This window comes from Arvicola amphibius, chromosome 12 (assembly GCF_903992535.2).
Source record: "Arvicola amphibius chromosome 12, mArvAmp1.2, whole genome shotgun sequence".
NCBI classification, from domain to species: Eukaryota; Metazoa; Chordata; class Mammalia; order Rodentia; family Cricetidae; genus Arvicola; species Arvicola amphibius.
The window spans coordinates 93,057,770-93,067,006 of NC_052058.2; the positions used below are offsets into that span (position 1 = coordinate 93,057,770).

Genomic DNA, 9,237 nt, shown 5'->3' on the forward strand with positions numbered 1-9,237 from the left:
CTTTATGGGGAGATTGATGTGCCTTTCCTATTTCTGTTATTCCCTGCTTCCTTCCTTCTTGCCTCGTGTGTGTGTGTGTGTGTGTGTGTGTGTGTGTGTGTGTGTGTGTGAAAATGTAGGGAGGTTTAGCTTTGGAGATCTGGAAAACAGAGGGGCTGGATCTCTCTCATCCCCGGGACATCCTTCAGTGAGTCCCCCGGGTGCAATGAGTCATGGCTGGCATGTGTGTCTGGTGTAGGAACCATTCACATGTCCAGATAGTTTGAAGTGCTGGCTCTAAAGGTTCCTCTGTTAATTTTGAATTTAAAGTATTTATTTATTTAGACACAAGCCCTCACGTAGACTCAGTTGGCCTTGAAGTCACTGTGTAGTGAAGACGCTCTTTAACTCCCCGACCCTCCTCTCTTCACTTCTCAAGTATAGGGATTACAGGCATCTATCACCATGCCCTGTTTTATGCAGTGCTGGGGATCAAACAGGTTTTGTTCTCACTGCCAAGGGAGCTATATCACCAGCCTGGATCCCCACCTTTTAAATTCGATCTTAACGATGTCACTCATTTTCAGGACACGGGACACCTGTGGGCCACCAGGACTGACAAGCCTACTCACTAAGGCCCTGTATGACATGTCAGTAGGAACAAATGAAGGTAAGACCTGTATTGAGTGGGTGACATCTTCCCAAAGCTATGTTTCAAAGTACTGTGTATGATAAACACCATGACCAAAAGCAACTCGGGGAGGAAAGGGTTTATTTCATCTTACAGCTTATAGTCCAGTGTGGAGGGAGTCAGGGAGGAATTCAGTGCAGAAAGTGAAGCAGAGACCATGTTGCTTACCGGCCTTTTCCCCATGTCTCACTCAGCTTGCTTTCTCATACACCTGCCTGCCCAAGGGTGGCACCACCCACAGTTACCTGGACCCCCCACATCAATTATCAATCAAGAAAGCACACCAGAGACTGGACCAAGGGCTAGTGTGCCAAAAACAACCTCTCCGCTGAGGCTCCTTCTCCCTAGACGATCCTGTCTTGTGCTGCAAAAAAAAAAAAAAAAAAAAAAAAAAAAAGAAAAGAAAAACCAAACCGTAAGCATCATGGCAGGGTTATCCCCACCTCCCCATTAGCCTTACTCTCTAATAGTTTCTATTCCAGTACAGACACATCAATCACCAGTCATAAGCACATAAACTTTAAGGGAACAATCATCACTTCTGGAGACTTATGAGTTTCTTCTGCCACACCCATGGGGACGCCTCTGGATGTCATGTCTTGCTCCTTGCTGCCTTCACATCTGTCTGGATGTGTCTAAACTGCCTGCCTCTTTCAGAGAAGAGAGGAACACCCTGCACCTGAGCTCAGCACTCTGTGCCTTCTCCCCATGAGTGCTGGGGAGATTTCACCATCCTGTCTTCCTGTCATCATTCTTGCTGTGCTCAGCTACATTTAGATGCTCTGTTCTCACTGGATAATGTTGGGGTTTCAAGCTCCTTATTATACCAGGATCAATTTTGGCATTGCTCCATTGGAAGCCAGCGCCTCCTTGAAGCCCTGATAGCCAGCACCTGGAAGTCCAGAGGCAGGGGGCCAAAAAGAAAGAGCTGTATTAGAAATTATATTTGAAAAAATCTCTCTCAGCTGTCCATCAAAATTCATGCATAAACACAGAGGGCTTAGAGCCATCTCTTTTGCTTCCCCTGAATTTGATGGAATGATTTGTATGAACGTTAGTCATTGTGAGCATATGCAATTTGTTATATTTTACTAATTATTGGAATGTCATGTTCTGCGGCTGTAGTGTTGCAGAGCCCTGGTAGCCGAGGTGTCCTAAAGGAGAGCAGAAATGGATGGAGGCTCGCTAAGTAGGGACAGAGAAAGGCTATTTATTCACACTGTGCTGTGGCGAGGGAGATTTCGGCTGGAGGATCCTAGCTCAGACTAACTACAAGCGAGGCAGCCTATGGAACTAGTTAGGGAATGTTTTCCTTTCTTGGCCTGGCTTTAAGCTAGAAGTGGGACAATAATTAGGGAAGTTGTCAGTTATTAGTCAAATACTGACAATGAGGCCCGCTGCTGTGGGACTCATTGGGTTCCTGGAGCAATAATTAGGGACAGTATTCTGATGAGTAGCAAGCATGCTGGCTGCCCATACCTAGACGTTGGCTTTCTGTGAGAGTGGCCACAGGTTTTGGTCAGAGTTCTCTTTTGACATATGGTCTGTCTACTGTGTTTCTAGGCTCTTGGGCTCTTTCTGAAGTCCTTTCTGGCCTTCACTTTTCCTTTGAGTACCTCTAGGTGACCCTGAGATCAGAGCAGGGGCCTTGTCTGGTCCTCCAGCCAGAAGGTCTCAAGGGAATGTGATGTTTCTGTGTGGAGAGGGATCACGGTGTTACCCCTGCCCTGTACACTGTTCTCAGGATCCAGGTTCATTGATGCCTCTGCTTCCTGCTGCCAGGAAGAAGAAAAAGAATCTATAGCGGCCTGGGTAGATGGCTCCATTGGTAAGGTGCTCACATGCAAGTATGTGGACCCGGGTCAGGTCTCCAAGAACCCGCATGCAAAAGCCAGGTGCTGTGGGATGCACCTGTAATCTCGATAGTGGGGAGGAGACAGACTCCAGGCAGTGAACTTCAGGGTGAGTGAGAGACCCTGCCTCAAAAAAGAAGGTGGAGAGTGCTTGACGAAGATGCTCAGTGTTGACCTCTGACCTCCACATGTGTGCATGTGTGTGCATTTCTCAGGCATAAATCTAAAGACACATGAACATGTGCTCTAAAATATAATAAATAAAACATAACAAGCAAACAAACTAGTAAAACTAGACCAAAAACTGCACCTGTGCTTCAGAAAGTGACATGGTTCAAACCACAGACCACTGAAGGTGACAGTGGATACCTGTCCGCCATCAGCTTCAGTTCTCTCCAGGCCTCCAGAGTATCCTAAACAGGTGTTCACCTTCACTGTGTGTGCGTCTTATAAAGCTGTGTACAAAACCCTTCAATAATTAAAACTAAAAGATGGAACAGATGAGTATAGCTTTTTATCATTCATGCTTTTATTATAGACTAGATAGGATCATATTCACACTGTGCTGTATCTTTTTTTTAGCTTATTTTTCTAGAAATTTCCCATTTGTAACTAGAAAGAAATATATTTTTGTCATGATCATTATCTTTTTTTTTTCCTGCTACAAGGTCTCATGTAGCCTAGGCTGGCCTTGAACTTACTGTGTTGCCAAGGATGATCTAGAACTTCTGATCCTTTTTCTCTACTTGCCAAGTACTAAGATTAAAGACATGTACCAGCATGCCCAGTTTGGGAGGTGCTGGGCATGGAATCCAGGGTTTTCTGCATGCTGAGCAAATACTCTACCAACAAAGGCACACCCCGGCCTCATCTTCTTTAAAAATAAAACACAACTGAATAATAGTCTATTCTTATGCCACAAACTATTTAACTACTCTTCTCTTTAATTTTTATTTGTATGTGTGTGTGTGCGCTCGCACACACATGCAAATGAATGCAGCACCCACTGAAGCCATAACAGTGCATTGAGCTAATGGATCCAGATGCAGTTACGACCCCTCAATATGGGTGCTGAGAATAGAACTCCAGTCCCCTGCAAGAGCAGCAAGTACTCTTAACCACTGAACCACCTCTCCAGCCCCAGTTCCTGCTCCCCCTTTTTGAGACAGAATCTCTGTTGAACTCAATTCTTATCCTTAAAAAATGGATTACTTTTATTATTTCTATTATTTACACGTATGTGAGTGTGCACATGCATACGTGGTGTTTGAGGAGGCCAGAAGAGCGTGTCAGATCCTCAGAGGTGCAGTTCTGGCATTTTCGAGCTGTCCAATGTGGGTATTGTCCAACATGAATGCCAAGCATGACAAACCATTCAGCTCCTGCTGCTCTGCTTCATCGTAATCTTTGTATTCAGGAGCTAGGTATTTGTTTTCCTTTCACATCAATCCCCTCTTAGTGCCACTCGGTGATGGTGAATCTCCATTGTCAATTTGTTTATGGAGTTTAGAATCACCATGGAAACATACTCCTACAGTATAAAGGATTATAGAGACATTTAGTTGGTGTGGGAAAACCCACCCTGAATGTGCACAGCATCATCCCATGGACTGGGGTTAATTGTGGAGTAAAAAAAAGAAAGCCAGGAGTACCAGAATTAATCTCGTGATGCTTCTTGGCTTTGGACACCATGTGACTAGCTGATTCATTCTCCTGACGCCATGCCTCCCCCACCACGAGGGACTGTTTCCTCGAACTGTGACCCCCAAATCAACCCTTCCTTCCATAAGTTGTCTTTGCTGGGTATTTTGCTTCAGCCACGAGTAAAGTAGCTAATACTTACTCATAAATAAATGCTGATTACCTGATTAATAGAACATATGAGAAGCTGCACACAGGTTATCTGAATATCACAACAATCATAAGGCACAATTTACCTTGGTTCTTTAAAAATGAGCCCCAGGTCACTCGAAAACTGATCGCTTCACAGTTGCTTGGTTGACATTGGTCACAGAAATGTAAAATCCACTCATTATTGTATGATTACCCTACTTTGTATCTTATCAAGTTTGCCAATTACTTCCACACCTGTGATCTCCTGTGGTCGACAGTGAACATCTCTTGAGGTGTGCTGAGCAAGTGGTAGTATCGGGGCAGAACTTGGGGTGTTTCACCCCAGCACCTTGGGAGTGAAGTTGCCAAGGAAATCACAGTATGGGTAGCTTACGGGTGCAGCCATGCTCTGTTTGTATAGAGAGGATACAGGGCATGTTTGCCTTTGGTCATGGGTGTTTGGTCAGTGTGTCCACCCAGCAGCTAACATGGGATAAGGAGCCTGAATATGCCTGGTCCTGTGTACTGTAAGGATGTTAGCCCCACTTCACAAAGGTCAGACAGAGCAGTGGGCTAGGTCAGATGTCATGAGATGTACAGGCTTGAACAACACAATTGGGTGCACGGCCATCGATGGTGAACTCAGGCAAAGCCACTCAGTGTAGGCGATGGGAACTCTCTGTCTCTAGACCAAGTGGTCATATCTTTGGGATCAAAAGCCTGATTGTGCCCATAAGATTGCCTCTCTCAACACGAGGTGAAGGCATCCTTGAAATCCAGCTCTGCACAGATTCTCTAGCCTTTCAGATATTCACTGTTCTGTTGGAACCTCCAAGTAAGAGGACTTTATCTCCCATGCACTAGAGATGGGCATAGCCGTAGTTCCCGGGACAAGCCTGGAACTAGGAAGATGAGGTAATGGGTCCTGTTTTAGGGTCCTTAGAAGGCAACTGTGCAGCTTATTGTTAGACTCTGCACTGCTTCTAGGGTCAGGATGCAAAGAGTCACCAGGATGCTGCCCTGTCCTTAAAGATGCTAAGATGTTGCCTGGTCCTCAGTGTTGCCAGGATGCTGCCCACTCCTCACAGCTCCAGGTTGCTTGCTCTCCCACCTGAGTGGGTCAGCTGCCTTCCTTCTCCTTGGCAATGTGCCACCCAGCACATTACTGCGTGCACAGAGTTTATTGATGTTTCATGGGAAATGGAAGGTAATTACACCCCAGGCCCGCAAACACTCCAATTCTCCTCAACTGTTCTTGTGCCTAGAGATCCGCTAAGCACTTTTCTCTGTGGGGAATGTCTGATTCATCTGCTTAAGCCACGTAGGGGTCTCTGTTTCCATCACAGGCTCCGATAGTGCCTGCATCTTTCTTTCTTTTGTATTTGCAGGGCTTCATAGTTTTTCCTCCCTTTGTTTTTCACAGTAATTAGCTTGTCCATTTCTTAAACTCTCTTTATAGACTGTGCTTTGGAAGGCTTCATGCTTTAGTCTGCCAGCTTTTACGCTGCTTTCCTAAAGAGATCATGCTATAGATTTGAATTCTTATTGTTTGTTTTTTTGAGTCAAGGTTTCTTTGTGTAACAGCCCTGGCTGTCCTGGAACTCGCTCTGCAGACCAGGCTGGCCTCAGACTTAGAGATTCACCCACCTCTGCCTCCCAAGTGCTGGGATTAGAGATGGGTGCCACCACGCCCGGCTTAGATTTGAATTCTTACTCAGTGTAGGTGCAGTTGGATATGATTTTACATATTAGTTGCCATTCCTTCTTATGACTATTTCTATTTTACAGACAATAAACCAAGGCTCCAAATCTTTTTTTTAATATTTATTTATTTATTTATTTATTTATTTATTTATTTATTTATTTATTATGTATACAATATTCTGTCTGTGTGTGTGCCTGCAGGCCAGAAGAGGGTGCCAGACCTCATAACAGATGGTTGTGAGCCACCATGTGGCTGCTGGGAATTGAACTCAGGACCTTTGGAAGAGCAGGCAATGCTCTTAACCTCTGAGCCATCTCTCCAGCCCCGGCTCCAAATCTTTTAATAATTCTATGAGCATCGAAACTGGTGCCCTTCTCCCTTTACATTTTCTGCAGGAGATTTCAGTGTTGACTGTGCTTTGTGATGCTACTGAGCTGAATCCTGATTTACTTTTATAAGTAAATTTTATAAGTGATTGTCTGACTGAACACTCTCCCTCTACTTGCTACTGCTCAGAATTCAAGGGGCAGTGTCTCGATGCTAAAAAGCAGCACGTTCTGCGGCCATGGTTCACACAGCCAGCTCCGGCTGTTTATACTCCCTGTAAAAATAATTGTCTCATTCATCTTCACCTACACTGCCCAGTCTTGTTGTCAAGGTCGAGTTCAGGATGCCAGTGAATTGCAAATATGTCATCATACGGGCGGAACAAGGTACCCAGGCCAGTGTTCTGGGAGGTGTCAATCAGAGACGAGGGGTCACAGGTAGAAAGGAGGGAGACGAAGGTCCATCCATCAGCAACTGCGAGATGGACCAATGCTCAGCCACACCTAAAGGATGTCATGGGCACAGATGGGCACAGAGAAGACTTCTTATTAAGGGAGGTCTAAAGTCTAGCAGAATTCACTCCTAGAAAATCTACTCCGTACTGAATTAAATTGTAACCTTTCCCTCCCTCTCCAGGTAAACATTTCTTCTTTAGCGGTCAGCCTGCTGTCAGGAGGCAATGACTAAGTACAAGAAAATCCTCGCAGACAAGTTTTGCTTCAATGCACAAATTACATCACTGGATAATAACTTGGAGAGAACGGATAGTGGCAGGTCACTGATTTATGAGCCCAGCCTAGGAGAAGGAAATGAAGACAAAGGATCTTCGGGGGTTGATTATCCATGTTTAGCAAAGATGAATGAATGGCTGTCGCTAATTAGGTTTTCTTATTCAACAGTTATTTACTCAGTTAGGTGCAGTGCTAGATACTAAAGAAGCCACAGTGCATGCAGCGCCGCTCGTTTCTACGGGGCTCTGAGTAGATGAGTGGATTCAACACAACTACACGGCTTAGGCTGTGAGAGAGGCAAAATCCAGGGTGCTGCGACGGCAGAGACCACTGCCCTGACCGTCAAGGAGAGTCTTGCTTTCAAGACCTTCAATGCTAGGTGTGAACCTATTACTATTACCTTGCTAAGTGGACATAGTATCAACTTGCCTTCTAAATACATATCTCTATGCACACAGATTAATGCAGCTCTCAAACCCCACCAGGGAAGCATATTTGCTCAGTGGATAGACAGTTCACAACTTACAACTGGTCAAATAGCAGAGTAAGTGTCTGTAGAATGCACAGCCCCAAATGGGACAGCTATCTGCACCTAAGGCTGACTCATGCGGCATCCTGGAAGAGGGCATGGTAAGAGCTGGAGGCTGCAAAGGACTGGGGACTTTGAAAGAGTGTCTTCTCGAGACAGCTCCATTCAGGAAGTCACAGGAGGCACAAGGCCTACAGAAGACCAAGTCAATCAACAACCTGTACTGAACAAAGGAGAAGCTCACCAGCCTGCACCCCTGGTTGAGGAACTAGCAGGAGACGATCATCACTAGGGAATGGAGAGTCAGTTATGTTTAGGGGTATGCTCCCATGGTGCTCACCATGTGTGGTGGAGGAGAGTCATCTGTCTATGTGTTACTTTCATTGATTAATAAAGAAACTGCCTTGGCCCTTTAATAGGACAGAATATTAGGTAGGCAGAGTAGACAGAACAGAATTGTGGGAGAAAGAAAGCAGATTCAGGCAGATGCTTCAGGCAGCCACCATAGGCAGTCGCCATGCCTCTCCTCTCCGAGACAGACGCAGGTTAAGATCTCTCTTGGTAAGCGACTACCTCGTGGTGCTACACAAATTACTAAATATGGGTTAAAGCAAGATATGAGAATTAGCCAATAAGAGGCTGAAACTAATGGGCCAAGCAGTGTTGAAAATAACAATTTGTGTGTTATTATTTCCGGGGCTAAGCTAGCCATGTGGGAGCTGGGCGGGACAAAAAGCAGGCCTGCTCGTCTCATCACTACACATGTGCAGCTGGAGGGAGGGTCTTACACACATGTGTATAGAGGTGGATTTGTTGAACTAAGTGGGTTATTGAAAACAAAAGGAGACAAGCATTTAGGAGTGGATGTGGGAGGAATTGGAGGGGTGAGAGCAGCTGAATATGATTGAAATTCACTGTCTGGATGTATAAAATTCATGAATTCTCAAAGAATCTATAAAAATACCACACAAAGAACTTCCCTGGAGCTGGCATATGAGGGACAAGCCCTGTACCAGGCCAAGGGAGAGGTAGATGTACCTATCCCAGCACAGAGAACGGCCAAGGTCAGAGACTAGAAGAGGACTGGTGGGTGAGAGCAAGCAGGATGGTTCTCCAGACTTGTCTCAACCTTCCCGATGCTGCCACCCTTTAAGACAGTTCATCTTGCTGTGCTGGCCACCCCTCAACCATAAAATTATTTTTGTTGCTACTTCATAACTGTAATTTTGCTACTGTTATGAATCATAATGTAAATATCTGATATTCAGGATATCTGAGAGGCACCCCTCAAAGGGGTCACTTCCCACTGTAGTTGGTTTTTTTTTTTACTGTTTTTGTTTTGGGGGACTGCCACCCAGCTCCTAAATAAATTCAAGGAGACTTATTCTTTCCTATGAATGCCTGGCCTTAGCTTGGCTTATTTTTAGCCAGTTTTTCTTAAATTATCCCCTCTGTATTTTCCCTCTGGGATTTTAATTTTCTCTATTTATGCATATCTTTTCTTTCCTTCTTTCTGTGTCTGGCTGTGTGGCTGAACAACTGGTCCCCTCCTCTCCTCCTTCTCCTTCTCCTCCTCTCACTCCTCCCTT

The 9,237-nt window shown here is 45.1% G+C and overlaps 1 long non-coding RNA gene across 1 annotated transcript in view; it reads left to right on the forward strand.

Annotated features, from left to right (window-relative positions):
• Window positions 1–8,069, forward strand: part of LOC119799560 — a 78,184-nt gene extending 70,115 nt beyond the window's left edge. The window contains exons 5-6 of the long non-coding RNA XR_005282859.1: window positions 567–649; window positions 7,025–8,069. This is a non-coding gene — a long non-coding RNA (uncharacterized LOC119799560). The remainder of the gene's footprint in view (window positions 1–566; window positions 650–7,024) is intronic.
• The last annotated feature ends 1,168 nt before the right edge of the window (window positions 8,070–9,237 follow it).